The sequence below is a fragment of the Erpetoichthys calabaricus genome, chromosome 2 (assembly GCF_900747795.2).
Source record: "Erpetoichthys calabaricus chromosome 2, fErpCal1.3, whole genome shotgun sequence".
Classification (NCBI taxonomy): domain Eukaryota; kingdom Metazoa; phylum Chordata; class Cladistia; order Polypteriformes; family Polypteridae; genus Erpetoichthys; species Erpetoichthys calabaricus.
Genome location: NC_041395.2, coordinates 92,128,160 through 92,152,453, shown reverse-complemented (window position 1 = coordinate 92,152,453; position 24,294 = coordinate 92,128,160). Strand labels below are relative to the sequence as shown.

The window sequence follows — 24,294 nt, the reverse complement described above, 5'->3', positions numbered from 1 at the left end:
CAGAACAGCAGGAAGTAAAGACTGTAGTAACAACAGGAAGTTGTTCTGCAATTCATTTATTTATGTTCCAACGCTTATTCAAGACAGGAACGCGACAGCAGCAGTATTGGCAGTGAGGCCCGTATGTCTCTTTCCACAGCCACACTTGTCAGCTCATATTGTGGGAACCCCAAGGTATTACTAGGCCATCTGGGAGATTTAATCTTCCCAGAGAGCCATTGGTCTCCCTCTTGGTCTCCTCCCAGCTGGTCCCACCAGTAAAACCTCCACAGGGAGGCGTCTGGAAGGTATCCGTATCAGAGGCTCGAACCACCTCAACTGTGATGTGGAGAGTTAGTGGCTGTCCCTCGAGCTGCTCCCGGATGTCTGTGCTTCTTATCTGATCTCTAGAAGATGGTCAAGCCAACCAGCAGAGAATGCTCATTTCAGCCACTTTTACCCGCAATCTCATTCTTTCATTCATGACCATAGGTTAGGGTAGGGACACAGATCAACTGTTAAATTGGGAGCTTCAACTTCTGGGTCAGCTCCCTCTTCACCACTACGGATTGGTATAGCGACCCCATAACTGCACCTGTCGCCCCTATCTGTCTATCAAACTCCCCTTCCCTCATTCGTGAAAAAGACCCAAAGATTACTTTGACTCCTCCACTTTAAGAAGTAACTCAGCTCCCACTCGGACAGGTTAGTCCATTTTTTCCCCAACTGAGAAACATGGCCTCAGATTTGGAGGTGCTGATCCTCAACCCTGCCACTTCACACTGTCCCAACACATGCTGAAGTTCACAGCTCAATTAAGTCAACAGGACCACGTTATCTTCAAAAAGCAGTGACACAATTCAAAGGCCATCAAACTGGCCATCCTCCTCTCCCTAGCTACACCTTGATATCCTGTCCATAAAAATTGCAAACAGGACAGGAGTGTTGTACAACAACATTAGTAGAATTTGTATATTTACATGAAGTTATTTCACTAGACAGTGCTAACAACATTCCACACTGGCAAGGTGTTCTAGGTTCAGTAACAGATGAGACAACTATGCTCACATAGTAATACAAGAGATTTTTGCGGCAGCCCCTAGCTTCAAAAACAATTGTGATTTTCCTTGATTTCTGAAGGATGGCACCATGCTTTCTATAATAACTTTCCTGCGTTTATTTCCACAAAGCACATATGAATATAAACAGTTTCAGAGATTTAATAGAGGTGTGTTTTTTATAGTCTTTTCCATTGTTTATTTTAGCATTTCACAAAAAGATTAGTAGCAGCAGCAGACACTTCTCATTTTCGTTGGCAAAGGCATTGATTTTTTTCTGTTGTAACCTGTTTTCTGGTGTCTGGGTTTAGGGCACAAGCAAAACAAATTTAAGAAAATGGACAATCTATGCATATGTACATACAAAGATCCAAACTATCTTCTGCTTGAGTATAGGCATCTTTTTAGAGTGCAGATACTGACAGATTAACTACAGTATATCTAGCAGCACAGCAGTTACTCTCATGTGAGAATTAAAGGATTTATAGCGTAAAGGAGAAATAGGCCAGTTATGAATTGCCGGTGTGTTGACAGTTCTGTCATATTATATGAACTGGCTCTTAATCATACACACATGCAAAAGAATGTATTTTTTACATTTCTTAAATTTACTAATCCTGGGTTAAGTTACTCGTCACTCTGAATTGGCACATTGGGTGAGTCTGGGTCAGTGTGTAAATGTGCCCTGCCTTGGCTGATGCTTGCCCAGGGTTACTTCCTATTTTGCAACTAATGAACTCCCTGCAAACTTGACATAGATAGTTATAAATTTGGATGGAAGGAGGAATATAGAATCCATAGTTGGTGAGAAGTACCTAATGTTTTCAAAGACAGTAGCTCACATGTTGTTACATGCAAGGATTACTTACAGGGCCACCTCACAATTTGTAAATCAAAGCAGAAACCCACCTGTAGCCACAAGTGGAAAAAAAAATAGTGTGTAGTGAGACACTATGGTCTGTAAGCCCATTTCATTTTAATGCAAGTATATTCTGTTCACATGTTTGATTTTAGTACTACAGTTTAAGACTAACAGGACACACCACTCATCACCTTTTCACACACATACCCTGAAGATGACTGAAAAAATTTCTACACTAGTTTTCATAAAATATCTTTGACTCTCTCTACAGTTAATCAATTGACAGCTCTGAGTTTTCCGCTTTTAAATTTATGTTGGACTGCAGAACAGGCAGGGATGCCCATTCAACATTTAGCAGAGGAAAGGGTCGTGTTGGGCAGGGAGCACACAGACTGTTCCTTTCAAAGCACACTAACGGTTTACTACCAAGTGGAAAGGTGGTTTTATAAAGTGACCTTTGAACAAGCCAATCAACTTCAAAATTTTCCACAACAATATAAGGTGGCAGCAAGAACCTTTTATAGCACACTAACTATCTGGAACCGAGCCGAACTGGAGTCACTTGACTTCGTCAGAAAAAGTGGACGCATTATTAGGTTAATCTACCCTTCCCACTTAACTAACTTCTCAGCCAACAGTGCTACTTACTATAAAAACGGAAGGGGTGGGGGTACCAAAGGAATCTCGCAGAAAGAATTCTGATCAAAAACGGGTGAAAGTAAACAATTAAGCAACACAGAACATGGCATGGTAGGCATTACCACTTGTGCCACCATGAAGATTTCGGCAATATTACTTTCATTGGGGTTTCGCACACAACTGTGTCAGACATGTGTTGAGAATATGCTGATATACTAAACAAATCCAGCCAATCTTTATCCTGTGGTTAGAAACAGAATGTTGATGAAATGGGTCAACAATGGCCCGATTATTAGTTGTATAAACTAAGAGCTTGGCACAACAGTGGTGCCAAAACAGGCCTATCTGAACATGAAACATGTCACACATGGGGTATGGTTACTCAGTATCCAATAAAGCAACTCACCGTCAGCAAAGATAAGATGATCAGTCAACAGATTAATACATTTCATGTAAGCTTAAATTTGTTCATAATCACAAAGTTTGCAGTCATCACTTACCACATAAAAGGACATGTACTGTAATAGGCAGCAAATGCCTTCCAGTACACACAAAGATGACATTTCAAAGACACTACTGCCATGAATTAATGGCTGAAAGAGCCAACCCATCCTTACGAAACGTCAAAACTTAGTGTAGAACAGACATATCTGGCATAACTAATGTACTTGTATGAGCAGATCTCCAGCTAAATACTATATCAGTAGTTGAACCGGAGTTTCTTACATTAAATTTACAAAACCTGCACACAAAAGCAAGGAGATGCATCAACAAAACCGAAGACAAATCTTACCTTCAAAAATGCACTGTGTCAAGTTGACAAACCTGGAAATTCTGACTTGGCATTCACACTTAACTCAAGCGACAACAAAAGGACCTGCACCAATGATATCACGCATCACAATAAATGTCCTGTATCAAGAAATGTGCTGAGGTAAGGCCTTATTCAGGCAGTGGACTTTAAACCCCAAGGCTGTCATTTCAGTTCTTGTTTCTGTCTCATTGTGTGCAGCTGTGCAAGTCCTTTAACAAGTTTGGCTAAACATGTCAGCCAAATAAAAATAATAGTAATAATGCTAATTCAGTGAATCACTGCAGAACAGCAGTCACCTAGCACAGAGATTTAACACTGCTGTAACATTAGCATAGTTTCTCATTTACTTTCAGATATTCTTTTTTTGTGGAAGCTGTATCAAATCAAGCAAAACATGAGCTCTTTAAATCAAAGGATAACCTACATTAGCCGAAAAAAAGGTGTCAGCATGTACATTTTCCGTCAACAGTTATTTCTTATGGCAGGAAGTGAAGTTGAAAGACACTGTGCCGATAAGAAACAGCAAGTTGTCAACAAGCTAAGACAGCTTGATCCTTCTTACCAGCAATCAATCTTGCATTATGCACAAGTACCTGCTAGTCTTGCTGTTTCTTCAAGCAGGCCAATACACTAACACTAAAGCTTTGTGTCTTTGTTAACAGTAATAATTTAAGTGTTCTTGCATATTAATAAACTACAGTATATATTAATTTGCTTTGACTGGGTTTCTAATAGATAGATATCTCTGCTGTCTTAAAACATAACTCACAACAGCGCATTAATAATTGGATCTATCCTAAACTGTAAGGGTACAGAATTTAAAGACCTCTGTGTTTTACATAAAGAAATACTAATATTGAGTGGTGTGCAGACATAGTACAGTAAGTCATGTCTTTGTTGTATGCACTGGATCAGCTTCCACATGGAGTTCTGTGTGAAGTTTGTGAACTCTCCCTGTGTTCACATTTGTGCTACTGCTTCATGAATCCAAGATCCCAGGTTTGATTTTTACACATTCTACCAATGTTTGCATGAGTTTTTCCTTACATCGCAAACACTGGCAGGTTAAGTCAACAAGCAATTCTAATTGAACCTGTAGAGGTGTGTGTGTGTGTGTGTGTGTGTGTGTGTGTGTGTGTGTGTGTGTGTGTGTGAGAGGGAGCCCTGTAAGCACCCTGTTTAAAGCTGCTTCTTGTCCCATATCTGATACTGCCACAACTGTCTACAGACCTGCTGCACTCAATTAAATTAAACTTGTTTAAGAATGCTATCCGAATCAAAGTTACCCCCATGAAAAAAGCATTTATCTCCTTCCTGATTTCTTCCATTGCTGTTCATTCAATAAACGATACAACAAAAAAAATATTTGTTCACTCAGGTGCCCTTTATCTAATAAAAAATTTAGGTTAATGAACTAAAAATGTTCAGTGTCAAAAATCTGTAATAATTGATGAAATCAGAAAAGGGACAAGATTTTTTTTTACAGCACTGAATGTGTATATGTAATAAGCATATACTACTATATAATAAAACACTAAGGTCTTCAATTTGAAATACAGTAATCCCTCGCTATATCGCGCTTCGACTTTCGCGGCTTCACTCTATCGCGGATTTTATCTGTAAGCATATCTAAATATATAACGCGAATTTTTCGCTGCTTCGTGGGTTTCTGCGGACAATGGGTCTTTTTACTTCTGGTACTTGCTTCCTCAGTTGGTTTGCCCAGTTGATTTCATACAAGAGATGCTATTGGCAGATGGCTGAGAAGCTACCCAATCAGAGCACGCAGTTAAGTTCCTGTGTGCTGCTGATTGGCTCAGCGACAGAGTGCTGCATTAACCAGGAAGTCTCATCTCACTGATTCAGCATTAACGTGCTCCTGCTACTGCTTCAGGGGCCGTGTCCAAGCGCCAAGAGAAGATGCAAATGACTGCAGAAAAGGTAAAAGTTTTGGATATGTTGAAGGAAGGGAACAGCTACACCACTGCAGGACACCATTACGGCATCAATGAGTCCACGATTCTTTTTATTTAAAAAGGAGGAAAAGCATATAAGATCTACGGCCGCAGTGTCCTTTAACCAGGGCGCAAAACGAGTTGCAAGTGGACGTGATAAGGCAGTAGTCTGGATGGAATCTGCTTTAGGGATTTGGATTGAAGAGTGCTGGAAGAACAACAATGGCGGTGCTACACAATCGCCTGAAGAGGCTCCTTTAGAAGAGCTGTAACGCTATCCTTTGTTGTGCAGTAAAATTAAACTCATCGTTATCGGACAAGTCGTCGTGTCATTGTTGGTGAGTAACCATAATTAATTATCTATGTACAGTACTTATTACATGTACATAGTTTAGTGTCACTGTACACACATTTTACTGTATACAATTTTTCTTGCATTGTACGTATTTATTGCTGGTGGCCTGTCTGTCGTAATGGCTGTAACATATGTGATATCGGAGACGCTCGATATCTTTAAAATAATATTTAGGTTTTACTGTATATAAACTGTGTTTACATACATAATTTCAACGAATCTTACCTAATATCTAAGAGAATACAAAGGGTTTATGCTGTATAATTGTGCGGGAAATGTTTATAATAGTGTGGGAGAGTTTATAAGGGCTTAAAATATATAAAAATAACCATATGAACATATGGTTTCTACTTCGCGGATTTTCACCTTTCACTGGGGGTTCTGGAACGCAACACCCGCGATGGAGGAGGGATTACTGTATGTGCACGTAATTTGAAATTGAAAGTTGATACCATATATAGAGTTAGCTGATTTCAACTTCAACCCTAATATTGAATGTACCATCATTTACCACTACATTGAAAAGTGGTTAGTAGCAATGGCATAGCAACAAAAAAAATTAATTTGTTCAAAATAGGCTGCCAAGCCATCCTCAAACATACCTAAAAGAAAAAATAGAGGAAACAAGCACAACCATCACCAAGAACACAGATATATTTGGATAGCCATAAAGACACCATATTAACTGAACAGAGGAAGAACACACCAAATAGTAATATAGGAGAGTGTTTTATTATAGCAAGAATAAGCAGTCAAGTAGAAAGAACAACATCCAGATTACTAAGTTGACAAAGAAGTAACCAACCACAAAATCATGTTAACAAGAAACACTGACAATTCATAGGTTTATAGCGTTGCTTTAATTAATTTTGTTCTTAAGGTGTAATACATGAAAATTTCAGGTAACTGATGTTTTAAACACTAGAATTACCAGAGCCTACGAAAAAACTCATAGTTCTGGCCCACCTTAAATTCCATCGCACCTCTCAGTCAGCATCTTTTGTCCTGTAAATGTGCCGATAAAGACAAGCAGCAAGCAGCCTGCTATTCCATCCCCCCCACCACCGCAGAATGTGCACAAAGTTCTCCCAGCTTATGCCTTGATTAACTGGGAGTGGAGTACTGGTGTTTTACAGTGGAAATAATAGATCGTTATTTGGAACAAATGCATTTCATGTGTTTTCCGTTTCTACAATAATCTGTGTAAACACATTGTTAAAACAGAAACGTTTTTCATATTTTAGTAGTAAATGACAAAATGTTGGCATAAACAGTATGTATCGTGATCGTGACGGAGAAAATAAAAGTGAAAAAAAAAAGTACCATAAATGTACACCGTCATTGTACCAAATGTATGTGTGTACTGTATAATATTAACAATAGAAGCAGCTCACTACTGAAAACGGCAAATATAGGAGGCAGTCAGGATCGAACCGGGGACTCTTGATTACAAGTCAGCAAATCTTACCGATACGCCTTGAACCTTTTGTGAAAGAGTTTATTTGATCTTTTGACTTCAGGCTTCATGCATTATATAGTTTATACCAACATTTTGTCATTTACTACTAAAATATGAAAAATGTTTCTGTTTTAACAATGTGTTTACACAGATTATTGTAGAAACAGAACACACATGAAATGCATTTGTTCCAAATAATGATGTATTATTTCCACTCTAAAACTCCAGCACTTCACTCCCAGATAATCAATCAGGGCATGAGCTGGGAGAACATTGTGCACATTCTGCGGCGGTGAGGGGGGGGATTGGAATAGCAGGCCGCTTGCTGCTTGTCTTTACCGGCACATTTACAGGACAAAAGATGCTGACGGAGAGGTGCGATGGGATTTAAGGTGGGCCGGATCTACGAGTTTTTTCGTGAGCTCTGGTAATTCTAGTGTTAAGAACTAACCAGTCATTAGAAACCCTCATGTATAATAAGCACAATCTTAAAGGGCTTTACAAATACAGAACTTTACAGCTATGGCAGAAGACACCAGCACAGTGGTGACAACATTGTGGTTTTAAGTCCACATCCTTCACCACTATGCCACACTGATTGCACTATAGACTAATGAAATACGGGAAAAACACTGCCAAACATTGATGTAATCTCTCCTTACTGCGGTGTTGCATTTTAGCTTTTAGGGCGATGAGACAAATTTATCTACCCAAAGTGAATAACTGCTGTGTTGCAACATATGTCATTAAAAAAAAGGATTTCAGTGCCAGTGAAGCATGACATTTAGCATGCAGTTTCTGGGAAATTTGTTTAATGTAACACCCCAAGTCAAGCTAAAATTACCATAAACTATTTGTGTACGAAATGAAACACTGTAGCCTGGCTCAAGATGGATTCATTACACTAAAGATATCTCAAAAGAACCTGCTGAAATGCAAAGTGGCCATTCATGAAGCGCAGTCAGCTTTATTGGTTTGAATTCCAAACAAAAACACAAGAAACCCAGCAGGCTAAAGAGAATCCAGCATTCATTCATTTTACAAAATCTGCTTAGTCTAATAGTAGATTACAGCAGGTAGAAGACACTGCAGGATGGCTACTTCAGGGCCTTCAGTACATCCACTCTTACATCCAATATTTTTTCCCAAATTAAATTTTTTTGATTTTAATATACTTTATTAATCCCCGAGGGGAAATTGTCTTTTTCGCATGACCTTTGGGGATCAGAGATCACAGCATATCCTGACACAATTATGCGTAAGGCAGGAACTAATCCAAGCCAGAACATCAGTCCATCAAAGAAAATGCTAACACACTCACTGCACCAGGTCAGTTTTAAGTCACCAATTACAAAATCACAACCTTGAGATGACACCAGTCCATCAAAGAACATGCTTGAGCACACATCTACACTGGGCCAATGAACCCAACATGCATGTCTTTGAGATGTAGGAGGAAACTGGATGACCTGCTAAATAACCATGGATATAGTAAGGCCATAGAAACTCCACACAATTTCCGGGCTGGGATTGAATTTATAATTCTGGAGCTGCACAAATATGACACCAGCACTACTGAATTAGCAATTTTAAATCACAGAAGCACACACCTCAAAAGACGCACAAAGCACCTGTAGTTTTCACCTGTATGTAGCTTACTATATTAGTGTACTGCTTTTATAGAGAAAAGTCGCATTCAAAGTCTTGGATGAAAAAAAAATGCTTGTGATAAGTTTAATGTTAAATCTCAGTATTTTACAAACCTCCCCAGTTTTAATATTGCACTCCTCACAGAGGTCTTACAGTTATTCCTATACTGTAGAATGCCTAGGAGGGTGTGGGTGGCTAGCTTGCCTAATTCTCCAGGACTGTGACTGCTTCGTCTCTTATACCTGAACATGGACCTGCCAGATGTTTAATTTCACTATTGATGCTGCTGATTAGCATTTTTGACCTCGTCTCCTCCACTGTAAACAGGTCATACCTAAACAATAACATTGAAGGAAATCTATTATTTTGCTCCATTCATCCTTTTGAGTCTGCCTTGTTATACTGAGTGTTTCAGCAAATCTGTACCTTTACATGCATACATTATGTAGAGGTCATTGCATTTTTTAGCATTCTGGGTCTGCAATATACAAAAATAAAATGGAGTATTTTTTCCATTGGAAACATTTAAGTAACTAACATGTCAGAAGCTAAAATACGTTAACAACACATTTTCTAAACCACCTAATCCAGAACAAGGTTGTGGAATCTCATTCTAGAAATGTTAGGTACAATGTAGGAACCAATCCTTTTTTGGTAGCTGTAGGCTACACCCTTGCAACCAGCACTAGTCACTTATTGGGCTTTAGAGTCATAGTTGCTAATCAGCCTAACACAACCTTGTGATGGGTGTCTTTCAAAAAAGCCACACAGACAGTGACTGACACAACACCCAGTCTTTAAGACAGCATCACTTAGCTCTGGACAAAATGCTGCCCAGGTAAGAGTATACTGGTAAAAAAAGCTCATCTCAGAAAGAAATGGCCGGCTTCAGAAACCTTTCCGTTTTACTGGAGTCTGAATGAAGGTCAGAATGTATATTGTCTTTGTACAACATCCAACGATGTGAAGAAGCTGCTCTTTTTCTATTTTATTCTTGGGTAATAAGCTGAATTAATCATCACATTTTGATACCATTCTAATGTTCCTATAAATTTCTATTTTTTTATTCAAAACTATCAGTTTATTGCATACTTTTGCAAGCTACACACTATAAGTCTGCAAAAAAAAATTCATTTGTTCCCAGGGGGAAATTTGTCATAATCGGTACTTTTATCTTTGAGTTAATCCACATTTCTTCTTTGACACTGTCACGCACGTGCACAAAGGGGACAGCTTAAGGGCTCTGGTGATTGTAGTTACCTGCCGCTCCAGGGGTTGGTGCTGTGTTCTAATGGCTATTCTCTTCCTCCCTCTGCAGACCAGATGACTGACAGCTGTAACATCTCTAACATCAGTTCCAGTATCCGTCTGCCTGGACCCATCTTTTTCTGCCAGATGGACATATTACCAGATGTTCGGCCATTTAGAAGATAGTTCACTCCTGTCTGAAAAGACATTCCTTGCAATTATTGCTCGTTTTCTGCTTTCAGTTATTGGTGGTGCCCCAACTCTTTCTCTTAGTCGTAATCTCTTACAGTGGTGTAGTCAGCAGGATTTGTTGCAAAGATGACAGAGCAACAGGATGTGGCAGCTTTCCTCCAGGCCATGGCAGTAGAACTCCAGGCAATCAAGGTTCAGGCTGAGAAACAACGGACTCAGCTTCCCACTCTCCAATGGGAGTGACTGGTGGGGCTGTTCCAGGGACTGTTGCCACTACACTCTGATGATGATATTGAGACCTATTTTCTAGTGTTTGAACATACTGCTACCCATCATCACTGGGAGAGCTTGTTGTCATTAGTCTCACAAACATACCAGCGGCAGGTTTGCGAACTAGCACACACCCATTTAATAGGTGCCCCTGTTGGGAACTGAAAAGGCTATAGAAAAGATTAAGCTCCGATTTTATTGGCCAAGAATTAAAAAGAAGGTTAATTGCATTTGCGCTGCTTGCCTGGAGTTTCAATTGAGACAGATTCTTAAGAAGGACCTTACTCCTCTCATTCCTGTCCCACACATTGACATTCCTTTTGAGAGCACAGGGGTCAATAATGTTGGACCCCTTGAAACTTCTGTCAGAGGACACAAATACATTTCAGTAGATAGATAGATAGATACTTTATTAATCCCAATGGGAAATTCAGTACTGGTGAATTATGCCACACGCTATCCAGAAGCCATCCCACTGAGAGTGGTAAATTCAAAAAGTATTGCACAGGAACTCATAGGGGCCTTTGCATGTGTTGGCAAATAAAAAGGAAATGTATTTACTACACATTTGATTTTCTTTAACCCTTGTACAGACATCAATTATAAATGTAAGGCTTACAACTACATATACTGTGGGCTACATGTGCTGTGTGTGTAATACATATACATTACATACACACACACACACACACGCACACACACACACACTTCCTGAGAAGTCATTTTTATACAGTGGTGTGAAAAACTATTTGCCCCCTTCCTGATTTCTTATTCTTTTGCATGTTTGTCACACAAAATGTTTCTGATCATCAAACACATTTAACCATTAGTCAAATATAACACAAGTAAACACAAAATGCAGTTTTTAAATGATGGTTTTTATTATTTAGGGAGAAAAAAAATCCAAACCTACATGGCCCTGTGTGAAAAAGTAATTGCCCCCTTGTTAAAAAATAACCTAACTGTGGTGTATCACACCTGAGTTCAATTTCCGTAGCCACCCCCAGGCCTGATTACTGCCACACCTGTTTCAATCAAGAAATCACTTAAATAGGAGCTGCCTGACACAGAGAAGTAGACCAAAAGCACCTCAAAAGCTAGACATCATGCCAAGATCCAAAGAAATTCAGGAACAAATGAGAACAGAAGTAATTGAGATCTATCAGTCTGGTAAAGGTTATAAAGCCATTTCTAAAGCTTTGGGACTCCAGCGAACCACAGTGAGAGCCATTATCCACAAATAGCAAAAACATGGAACAGTGGTGAACCTTCCCAGGAGTGGCCAGCCGACTAAAATTACCCCAAGAGCGCAGAGACGACTCATCCGAGAGGTCACAAAAGACCCCAGGACAACGTCTAAAGAACTGCAGGCCTCACTTGCCTCAATTAAGGTCAGTGTTCACGACTCCACCATAAGAAAGAGACTGGGCAAAAACGGCCTGCATGGCAGATTTCCAAGACGCAAACCACTGTTAAGCAAAAAGAACATTAGGGCTCGTCTCAATTTTGCTAAGAAACATCTCAATGATTGCCAAGACTTTTGGGAAAATACCTTGTGGACTGATGAGACAAAAGTTGAACTTTTTGGAAGGCAAATGTCCCGTTACATCTGGCGTAAAAGGAACACAGCATTTCAGAAAAAGAACATCATACCAACAGTAAAATATGGTGGTGGTAGTGTGATGGTCTGGGGTTGTTTTGCTGCTTCAGGACCTGGAAGGCTTGCTGTGATAGATGGAACCATGAACTCTACTGTCTACCAAAAAATCCTGAAGCAGAATGTCTGGCCATCTGTTCGTCAACTCAAGCTGAAGCGATCTTGGGTGCTGCAACAGGACAATGACCCAAAACACACCAGCAAATCCACCTCTGAATGGCTGAAGAAAAACAAAATGAAGACTTTGGAGTGGCCTAGTCAAAGTCCTGACCTGAATCCAATTGAGATGCTATGGCATGACCTTAAAAAGGCGGTTCATGCTAGAAAACCCTCAAATAAAGCTGAATTACAACAATTTTGCAAAGATGAGTGGGCCAAAATTCCTCCAGAGCGCTGTAAAAGACTCATTGCAAGTTATCGCAAACGCTTGATTGCAGTTATTGCTGCTAAGGGTGGCCCAACCAGTTATTAGGTTCAGGGGGCAATTACTTTTTCACACAGGGCCATGTAGGTTTGGATTTTTTTTTCTCCTTAAATAATAAAAACCACCATTTACAAACTGCATTTTGTGTTTACTTGTGTTATATTTGACTAATGGTTAAATGTGTTTGATGATCAGAAACATTTTGTGTGACAAACATGCAAAAGAATAAGAAATCAGGAAGGGGGCAAATAGTTTTTCACACCACTGTATACTGTATCCCTGATTGACTCACTGGCTGACTGACAGATAAGATATCTGCAATAAACCTAAGGAAAATTTGTTTCACATACACACACACATAATGCATTTCCAAAACACATTAATCCAATTTAAGGTCAGAAGAAAGTAAACACCACAGGTTTCATACTACAAGATATTATAAGATAAACTAAAGAAGCCATTGAAACATTTTTAGAGAAAAAAACAACTTTTTTTTGACCCAACAAACAAACAGGGAAGGCAACACATTTTAATCAAAATGTATATTAAATAAACAACAGCAGCAGCATAGGACTAGAAATTATCCTGTAACTGCCTTTCTTCACTCAAGGCAAGAAATGATCAGCTCGAACCCAGCTGAAGCAAGCAGAGTATACAAAAGGCAGGAGCCACAAAATACAACCGACTCGATTGTGTATGTTTTACTTTGCTGGGAGTGTAATAACCAAAGACCCTGTGTATCACCAAATTCCCACCAATCTTAATTATATAGCAAACCCCGGCAACTTCAAGTTTCTTGTCGGGTGTACAGTGGACAATGAGATACTTAAGAGAAATACAAAAAACACACATCAGAAGCACTTGTGCCAGTGTCAAATGAGCCAACTCTACACAAGTTCAAAAGTACACCTGCGCGGTGCAATTATTTACAAATACTTTTTCAAATGAAGCACCAGCAAGTTACTGTAAGTGACTTGGCTAGGTAAAAAAAAAAAAAAAAGAGTGACTGGTGAGGACTTTGGTTTAAAGATCCATTGTAGCCACTAACCCACATTGTTCACCATGGATCTGACTGTTCCAGGTTTATCTGGTCAGTATATAAGGCACTTGGACCTGGTGACCAAAATACACTCTATGGCCAAATGTTTGTGGACATCTGACCATCACACCGATATGAGCTTGATGGACATCAAAGTCCAAAACCATGGGCATGAATATGGAGTTGCTCCACGCCCTTGCAACTAAAACAGCCTCCACTCTTCTGGGTAGTCTTTCCACAAGATTCTGGAGTGCATCTGTGGGAATTGTGCCCATTCTGCCAAAAGAACATTTGTGATGTCAGGTACTAATGATGGATGAGAACAAGTGGCTCACAATTGCCATTCTAATTCATCCCAAAGGTGTTCAGTTGGGTTGAGGTTAGGGCTCTGTGCAGGCCATTCAAGTTCCTCAACACCAAATTCATCAAACCATGTCTTTGTACCACCGTGCACAAAGCCAGGTCCATAGTCATGCTGCAACAGAAAAGGGCCCGGCCCAAACTGTTGTAACAAGGTTGAAAGTGCACAACGGCCTAAAATGTCTTTGTATGCTGTAGCAAGTACCCTTCACTGAAACGAAAAGGGCCAGTCCCAGACCATTATCACTCCTCCGCCATACTTGTAGTCTGGAAGGTGGTGTTCTTCTGACAACTGCCAAACCCAGATTTGTCCATCAGACTGGCAGATAGTGAAGCATGATTTATCACTCTAGAGCAGGGGTGGGCAAAGTCAGTCCTGGATGGCCACAGTGGCTACAAGTTTTTGTTCCAACTCAGTTGCTTAATTAAAAAACAATCCTTGTCAATAACTTAATTTCATAGCTTGTTAGTGCTTTAGCTCTGCCATGTTAACTCATTCTCATATCCTACATTTTTTTCCTATCCAAGGATTTTATCCAAATGATTTGAATTCTAAAACAAAGGAGTAATTCTCAGTGTTTCACTTTTCTCTCTTTACTTTCCTTCCAAGTGTTTAATTAAACCCAATAGTGTACGGTAAATACACACAGGTGTAAATGGAAACAAGCTAAATGGAGAAATACTGGTTACTTTTCTCATTTTCATCTTATTGCTAATAAGGAGCAATTAAAAACCAAGACTACAGCTGTTCAAGACTAAAATAAGCAATAAAGGTTCAAAATCTTAACGAGCGAGACAACGAAAATGAAGCAGGGCTGTTACTTGAGCAATAAGCACTTGTTATTAAGCAACAGGGTTGGAACAAAAACCTCCACAAATGAATTTGCCCACCCCTGCTCTAGAGGATACGACTCCACTGCTCCAGAGTCCAATGTCTGTGCGCCTTACACCACTTCAGCCAATGCTTTGCATTGCATGTAGCGATCACAGACTTGTGTGTATCTGCTCCGCAAATGGAAACCCATTTCATGAAGCTCCAGACGGGCAGCTCTTGTGCTGATGCTGCTTGTAGAGACAGTGATTCCTACACACTATGCCAGGGGTGGCAAACTCCAGTCCTGGAGTGCCACAGTGGCTGCAGGTTTTCATTCTAACCATCTTCTTCATTAGTTTTTGCTGCTAATTAACTTCTTTGCCTTAATTTTAACTAACTTGATTCAGGCCCCTTAGTTGTTTCTTTTTCTTTAATTAGCTGCCAAACAATAATGAGACAAAACAAACCGCCACATGACCAGCTCACCCGTGTCCATCACACAATATCTGAAAATAAAGAAACGTGAAGGTCTCAGTAAGGTTGATCTCTCAGGTCCCCAAAACATTTTGACAGTGTCCTTAGGAAAAACAGAAAATCAACAGCTATGGAGATGTCAGCTGTGGCAGAATAAGAGCAACAACGAGCCATAGAATTAAATAACAAGTTTAATTAACAGCAAGAATTGGCTTCTCATTAAGAAACTGGTTGGAGTGAAAACAGTTGGCGTTTGAAGCCCCAATTTAGCTGGTCAACTGTTGACTTGTTTCATATTTGACTTCCGTTTGGCTGTCATTTAATGAAGAAAAGAATGAATTCAGAGCACTGAATCGTTAAAAACAGGGCCATTAAAATGAAGGGAAAAAGAAGTTAATTAGCAGTGAAAACTGGTCACCGATTAGGAAAAGGGTTAGGATGAAAACCTGCAGCCACTGCAGCACTCCAGGCCAGGAGTTTGCCGCCCCTGTGCTATGCACTTCAGCCACTCTCTGTGTAAGGTCTAGCACTTCATGGCTACTCTGTTGCTCCTCCTAGACACTTCCACTTCACAATAATAGTATTTGCAGTTGACTGTGGCCAATCTAGCAGAAGAGAAATTTCATATACTGTACAGACTTGTGGCAATGGTAGCACCCTATGACAGTGCCATAGTTATAGTCCCTGAGCTCTTCAGTACGACCCAATCCACTACCAAAGTGTGTCAACAGACACTGCATGGCTAAGTGCTTGATGTTATGAACCTGACAAAAAAGGGTGCGCCTGAAATGCCTGAACTCAAAGACTTGGAGGGGAGTTGTGACGATGTGGGTTCGCTCCACGCTCCTATCGTCCTTCCAGGAGCCCTCAACCCGACACCGTTGGTAATGTCACAGATGAGCTTGGCAGTGAGGCACAACAATGGAGCAAGGAGATGGTGCAAAAGTACTTTTATTTAAAACAGCAAACAAAAACAACAGTGTCCAAATAAATAAGTGCCGTGCTTTTCAAAGTCTTCCTTAAATAAATAATCCATTAAAACAGAAGTGAAATAGTGGAGGTTAAAAAAAAACAATAAATTAATCCTTTAAAACAAGGTTAAAACAATGGCACGAAGCTGTCTCTTTTAAAATATCCAAAGCACGGTGCCTTCTTTCTACCTTTTCTACTTGGCGGCTCCCCTACTTCTCCCATCGGGCTTCACAACAGGAGAGTCGCCTTCCACTCTGGTCCGGTAGCCCTCCGATCCCTGGCTACGTCGGGCTCCAATCCAGACCGAGACTTGGGTTATTTCCCCAGCGGCCAGGGCGCTCATGCTGGGGCTAAACCAGCCCAAAGCCTCCTCGACTGCCACTGCCTTTCAATGGCCAGACATCATCGTCATTGGTCACTTCAGCTCCTTGATCGCTCAGCTGGAGCGACCGCTTCCTTCAGCCCCACCGAGTGTCGGCCAAACACTCTTCAGCAGGGGCTCACCTCCCAGCTGCCTGCCTTCTCTCAATCGAGCCTGCTCTCTCTCGCTCACACCGGCTATCCTCTCCATGCTTCTGCCGCCTTCTTCCCTGCAACCTCCGTCTCTCTTTCCGATCTTCTTTTATATATTCGCTTCTATATATTACAGGGACATGGATCAGCTGTGGCAATCAGCAGCTCCTGGGAACTTACGGATATGGATGATGCCCCACCTGTGCACTTAAGTGAGGTTCGCCCGCATCACGATTTCTCTAGGAACTGCTCGGCCACACACCACCACACCCCCTCGCTAAGCCGCGAGTGCTGCGATTATTTATTTAAAACTGGCCCTTTTGACATGAGCTGTGGACCCGTTATACCACATTAGTCCACCTACATTTGGACATATAGTGAATGAAAACAGGCAATGAAGGTCAAAACAGGCACACCACCATTACAGCTATTGCCCACAAATTAAGAGATGCACCTCCCTGGCCTCGGTAACTCAAGAGGCAGTACGCACCAAAGGGCTCTGTTTGTTCTTTATGTACTTTCAAGCCCCAGACGCCCTGCCACTGCCACTATGACCACACTGCAGTTTCCTTGGGCTGACATTGTGATCTCAGCTGAAATTTCAACCTTGTCATCAGCAAGTATAAACTGCTGCCTCTTTCTCAGAATAAACGGACAAGGGGCAAAAGGCACACGACACGTTTATCAGGGAGAAGGTGTGAAACCAGGGATCTGAAGACACTACAGTGCTAATCCACTACTAAATACCAATAAATCAAGTGAAGGCTTTTGTTTTTCTCAGTTTTCCTCTTTTGCTGTGTGCTCCTTTGATAAAGCCTTTAAATGACCAATTTTTTCCTCATGTTATATATGAATTTAAGTATACCAGGCATTACTAAGGAAGCTGCTAGAACAAAAATGAAATAATCAGAGTTCAACAATAACAGAAATTAAATATACTACAAACTAGTTACTAAGCCGCCTTCTTGCAAAAACCAACTGGAAATACTAAAGAAAATGTAAATTCAATTCCGTTTAGAGCCAAGTGATTGCAGTAAGAAGATAACAAAAAGCAGTTAGCTGGAAAAAGAGCGTCCAGCTTTTGCAGTCATAAGCAACTTGTTCTGATTGAGGTCCCAGTGTAGCAGGCCAGACAGCTTAGCGGAGCAATCCAGTCTCGAAACTAATGACTCTGTCTTTTAAGATTTTCACTGCCAAAGCAAACTAAAGATGCACTGAGGCCCCACTGTACATCCCTTCCACCTGCGTTCCAGCCAACACAAAGAATGATGACAAAGGCGCAGGAAGAAAAATATTAAAAGGCAAAGTGCATAACAGTTGTTTATATAAAAATGTTTATGGAAGATCCCAGCCACCATTTATCTCTTTGCCCCACTTTGACAGATGGGCTAATCAGAATCCAGCAAGCCGTTTTGGGACACACCTTGTTTATAAAGTGTCTAACAGCCATTTACACTGTGCCTTTAAGTCTTCCAAACACATTTTAGGCCAAAGACATCCAATGGCAACAAGCAGCAGCTTTGTGATTCTGCCCTCAGTACACAGGTACAGGATATTTCAAGATGGGTTTGCGTTGTGAGGGATGATACGGGGTGTTTTAGCGGACCACCACATGCCTTTAAAACCAATCCCACTCACCAATTTACAGATGTCAGCACTAACCACTAGTAATTCAGAATCTGCTTGATTTAAAGACTGTCTGTAGAAACGCATAAAACATACAGGCAGCACCAGAAACTGCAGGTTAACAACTTAAAGGACACATCTCTACTTTTACTTCACATTGAATCACACTGTAACAGGAAATGGGCAAGTTACAAACCAACTGGTCAGTCACAATGACAATGAAAATCATGCAATTCCAAATGCTAATGGACTGATTAGCACACATTTTTCGACTTGTACTCGTCTCACCAGCACACATATGAATTCACAACTCAGTCTTATTAAGTCAGCCACATGCATAAGCAAGATAAGCAGGTCCCTACTAGATAAGCCCTCTATGAAATACTATAAATACTGTACTTGAACACTCTTAAGCAATGCAGTGGCACAGTGGTTAGCCCTGCGGCCCCCCAGCTTCAGAAGACTGGGTTTGAATTGCTGACAACCAGGCACTGCTCATCACTTGTCCAATACAGTCCCCACAGTGAAGCATGGCGCTGGCAGCATCATGCTGTGGGGGTGTTTTTCAGCTGCAGGGACAGGACGACTGGTTGCAATCGAGGGAAAGATGAATGCGGCCAAGTACAGGGATATCCTGGACAAAAACCGTCTCCAGAGTGCTAAGGACCTCAGACTGGGCCGAAGGTTTACCTTCCAACAAGACAATGACCCTAAGCACACAGCTAAAATAACGAAAGAGTGGCTTCACAACAACTCTGTGACTGTTCTTGAATGGCCCAGCCAGAGCCCTGACTTAAACCCAATTGAGCATCTCTGGAGAGACCTAAAAATGGCTGTCCACCAACGTTTACCATCCACCCTGACAGAACTGGAGAGGATCTGCAAGGAGGAATGGCAGAGGATCCCCAAATCCAGGTGTGAAAAACTTGTTGCATCTTTCCCAAGAAGACTCATGGCTGTATTAGCTCAAAAGGGGGCTTCAACTAAATACTGAGCAAAGGGTCTGAATACTTAGGACCATGTGATATTTCAGTTTTTCTTTTTTAATAAATCTGCAACAATTTCAAAAATTCTTTTTTTGTCTGTCAATATGGGGTGCTGTGTGTACATTAATGAGGAAAAAAATTTATTTAAATGATTTTAGCAAATGGCTGCAATATGACAAAGAGTGAAAAACTGAAGGGGGTCTGAATACTTTCCGTACCCACTGTAGCTTAACTGGGCCCGTATGTGGTGTTTTTGTTTGGGGGGGGGGGGGTGCGAGCACCCTGGGCCCCCTGTCACCAGGGCAAATTACACAAAACGACAGGCTGTAACTACTTCAGTGTTACACCCACTAGCTAAACTGTTAATAAAAATGGGGGCTTACACAACCAGATCTCCTGGAAAAGTCGGATGAAAATTACAATGAGGATGAGAAAAATCATAAAAATGAAGGCATAAAGACAGCACATTACCTGTTAGAAACATACACAAATGCCTGCTAAATTACAATAAAATTAACCAAACCCAGTTGCTGTTCTGTATAATCTGATAATGAATGAGGCAGACACTGGGGCAGAATAGAATTAAAAGGAACAAACTCCACAGAAAAGGCAGATAAACAGGAAAATGGCAAAACTGAGTTAAGAACTTAACACTATGGTAAAAATACAATTTTTCTACTTTCTTATGAATGTAAATCTTGCAATTCCTTTTTTCTAAATGCAGAATGAGAGAGAAAAAACAAAACCTTAAATAGCAGAAGGGTCCTGTCAGCATTAATCGAGCGGCGGAAACAAAGCTGAACATGGTGCCAATCAATCACAGGGCATACTGGCACACAATTTAGAGACATCAGTAAAACCAATATTTAGGGAATAACACAAATACACGCAGACTCCAGCCAGAGAGGGTCCCCGGAGCTGTGACGCAGCATCTTTAACACCCTGGTAGATTATTACAAACAATAGCAGAATTAAAGTTTTTTTTTTTTAATCTGTTAAAGCATATTCTATGTAAAAGACTGCAGGGCGTGAGGGCTTTAATACTTTAAAACTTGGAAATGGTAAGAGACCCTTAACGCCACAAGGGAAAATACTCGTATACCCCAAACACACAAGCACGTTTTGATGGGTCTGGCTTTAGATCCCAATTGCCATTTCTGCCTCACAATGTCCCTTGCCCGTTTTTATGCACCTTCAGGTCGTGTCCACCTGTTTCTGCTTTTTTGTCCTTCATTTCAAAATGTTTCCTCTACTGACATCCCTTCTGACCCTCGACTCTGACTTCTATCTCTCATCTCATCCCCCTCTCTCCACCCCAGCAGAGGCCATACTCTCTGGACACAACTGCTGCAAAGTTATACTTGCTTCCCCTTCCTTGCTCATCTCTAAAGCTCTTATTTGCAATTTCAATCTTCTTGAACATTCAGTGGCCAAGAACAATGGATTATCCACCCCAGATATGGCTATATGGCAAACCATGGCGCACAGATCGGTGACCCTTGTCACCAATCTCCTTCTTAATCTTCTAATAATTTGCTGGCGAGGGTGTGCTCCTCTCCTTGGCGTCTGGCACTGGGTATTGTCAATATTTTCTGGTTATCTGTTCAGGGCTGTCACATGAATGTGTGGTTCCTGCTCTTGTTTCCATGGTTTCTTTACTTTTATCTTACTGACAGTTTGGGCTTTTGTGGTGTAAGGTGGTAACCATACAGTAGGTAGAAGGTGACAAGAGCATGGTGGTGTGGTGAAAAAGAGGAAGAAGAGAAGAAGAAGAGAAACCAGAAGTGTGGGAGATAAAGCAAACAGACTGAATTATCCATTGTGCGTATTTCAACTATTCAGCATCTGTATTGTTCAATTGTTATTTCTGAGAATCCCCATTTTACTTTTCTTGCTAAACCTCAACATAAATGCCACTGGGCATGACTTTTTCCATTATATATGTTTAACTCTTGAGGTAAACCTATTCATTAACAGGTCAATTACAGATTTCATATTGTTTTGTGAGTAACAAGTGCACAGTACCATTTTTATACTCTTGCACAATGCGGGCACTACCAAGTGAAGTGAGCAGCTCAAAGTCAGATAGCCAGTCGGCGCTGGAGCCTGAACTAGCACCCTTTATGGCTTAAACACCAGCTGCTTAGCCACTATCATGTCCAGATTTTAGTAAAGGCTTACCGGAGAACAACAAAATAAAAATTTCTTGCAGCAAATTTGCTGGATTTACTTTCTTGAATGATTTCATGAAAATTCACCATGCTGCTGGCATAGGCAAACATTTTTCCCCTTGGTGCCCCATGATGCTTTGCGAGGCTAATGTGACACACGTTGCACATTCCTGGGTGGTTCTGGAATATATCATCATGGTAAAGCTTGATGCAATCACTCCAAAACAACAAACAAATCTGATACTGTGGCAGGATGGCATATATTTTCAATTTTTTCATTTCAACATAAAATGAAAAAAATACATTTTTTTTAGACACCAGAAAGTGTAAAACCCCTTTTATGATGCACACTCACTGAAAATCCATCCAGGAAAAGCTACTATATATATATTTATTTTATGCAGATTTTTTCAGTTATTTCTAGTTTGTGGACATTTGTTGTATTTTGTTTGCTCCATATTCATCAGTGGTTAGCAGATTGTCCAGATCAGTCATAAGCATTTAAAGAAATTTTACCCATTCAAGAGCTTTTCTTGTAGAGAGAAAAGAAAATAAAAACAAACTTGCAGGACAGATACTAAAATGGGATGTTGTCATCAGGCTTTACCCAACATTGCCTGTCACAACTGCAAGTGGTAACTGATCTTTCTCCAAGCTCAGGCTTGTGAAGAATAGGCGCAGATCCACAACTGGACAAGAAAGGCTGAATCATTTGACTCTGATGTTAATGACAAGTGATCTGGTTTGGAAACTGAACTTTGGGGACCTGAAAGAACTTTGCTGCAAAGAAATTCAGAAAAATACAATTTGTAAATGGAAGCATTTATTTGTCTGTGATACAGAATGGCTTACGCAATTTTGATATAACTGCTTTTGTAGTCATTTGCAGCAGGATTCTACAGTTGACTTTCCAAATTTTGATTTGTGATGTTTACTTGTCATCTGTGCAGCAATGGCTAGTTAAAGATACAAGCTTTGATACAGCATACTTCATCCCTCTTATTTTTTCTTTTCTGCGCAATTTTCCCCCATTTATTTTAAACGCTAAGACTCTGTGCGTCTCTAAGACCTTAAAGCTGATGTGTATCTATTGTATGTGTACAACAAGAATGGCTGGCATTCATGAGATTTTGTGTAGGTAGGGCCTCAAAAATGTCTCTTGCCCAGCCTTTACAATCTGGCCCTGGTCACTGGAACATTCAAGCCCATGAAATCACTTCTCTTTGGATGTGTACATACAGAGTGAAAGTAGGCAATTTGCCATTTTTCTCAACTTCTTAACCATTTCCTTTGCAAGCCCTTTCACTTCCGCATCAGGTATTCAAGCCTTCTAAATGTTCAGCTGCAGGCGTCCAAACAATAAAAAGAGAAAGTCTACAACTGTTGGGCAAGCCTGGTGTCCTCGGGATGAACTAAAGGACCACAGTGGCAGACTCTATTTCAGGCTACATCTTTTCATGGCATTCCACTCAACACTTTCAACATGCGCTTAAGAAATATGGGACCACAAACAGGTGTCTCCCGGGTCCATGGCGGCAGAGCTACGAGCGGACCATAACAGTCACCTCCGCGCCTGAGCTATAGACGATTTAAACACACACTCTCGACACGTGAGAATCTGCAGCCATTTTACTAAATAAAACAACCTCGCCCCCCCAAGCTGGCTTCTTTTGACGGCGCCACAATCAAATAGGCGCTTTTTCTGAATCGTGTTGCTGCCCGCTGCGCGCCGCCCAGTGAATCGTGCCCGCGCCCGTATAAACCCAATCTCTTCGCAGGAGGGAGCGCGCAGCGCACGCCGTTACCTCCTTATAAATAGAAGCTGCAGGACGAGGTAGGTCGGCCGGCCAGCCACTCGGCCTGCCTCTCTTGTCCGAAGCCAGTGTAGCAGTTTAACGGTATCACCGTCACACAGCTAGCTGATAGCGAAATCGCTCCTGTCACTGTGCACAACCTTCGCCTTCTCATCAACGTAGAACGCGATACTTCGAAGGGGCCGTCCTTACTTACCCCTCACTGCATGTCGGCAGAGACTGTCAGTTTGTGCATTGGACATCCTCGTCTGCGTCGTGAACCCCTCTCGCGCCGGCTACTCTCTAGCGGAGACCGAAGGGCGGGGAGGGTCGCTCCAAGAGGCGCTGCGTTGTGATGCGTTGCGACACTGACGACTGTCGGCGCGGAGGAGAGGAGGGGACGGCACGCGCTCGACGTGTGCTGTCAGAGCCCGGGCTGGCGCCGCCTCCACGGGCGCTGCGACTGGCTGGCTAGCGGTTGTAACCAAGGGCTATAAAAAGAAACGGACAGACCAGTGGTTTCAAAGAATCGCAATGTGGGAAAATTATTACGTTGGAGAAAGCCATCGATTCTCGTGTAATGCTACATTATTACAAAAAAAAAGCACCGACGGTCAAACACGAGCTGGTGTTCGTAGTTTAGTGTCAGATTTCGTTCCGGTTAGTCCTTTAATCCTACCGAATACTCAATAGATAGATAGATAGATAGATACTTTATTAATCCCAAAATACCAATGCAGCGTTTTGTTTCTGGCCTTTTTAAAAGTACTTTCCAGATTTTCAGCATTTGGTAAAGATGCGCATGGTTTGTACACTCTTTTGGTTCATTCCGCGTTATTACGTCTCAGGATGGTATGGTGGCGCAGTGGTTAAGGTGCTTCTGCCTCGCAACCAGTTCCTAAAGTGGAGAAACACACGCCGATTAGCCTCAACATTAAAACCGCTAATAAGTGACAGGAATAACATTATAGTAATAATTGTCTT

At 41.2% G+C, this 24,294-nt stretch overlaps 1 protein-coding gene across 1 annotated transcript in view; it reads right to left on the bottom strand.

Annotated features, from left to right (window-relative positions):
* Positions 1-23,981, bottom strand: part of LOC114646119 (DENN domain-containing protein 4B-like) — a 155,186-nt gene extending 131,205 nt beyond the window's left edge. The window contains exon 1 of the mRNA XM_028794114.2: positions 23,528-23,981. The gene's annotated coding sequence lies outside the window, so the exon portion shown is untranslated. The remainder of the gene's footprint in view (positions 1-23,527) is intronic.
* Positions 23,982-24,294: the final 313 nt, after the last annotated feature.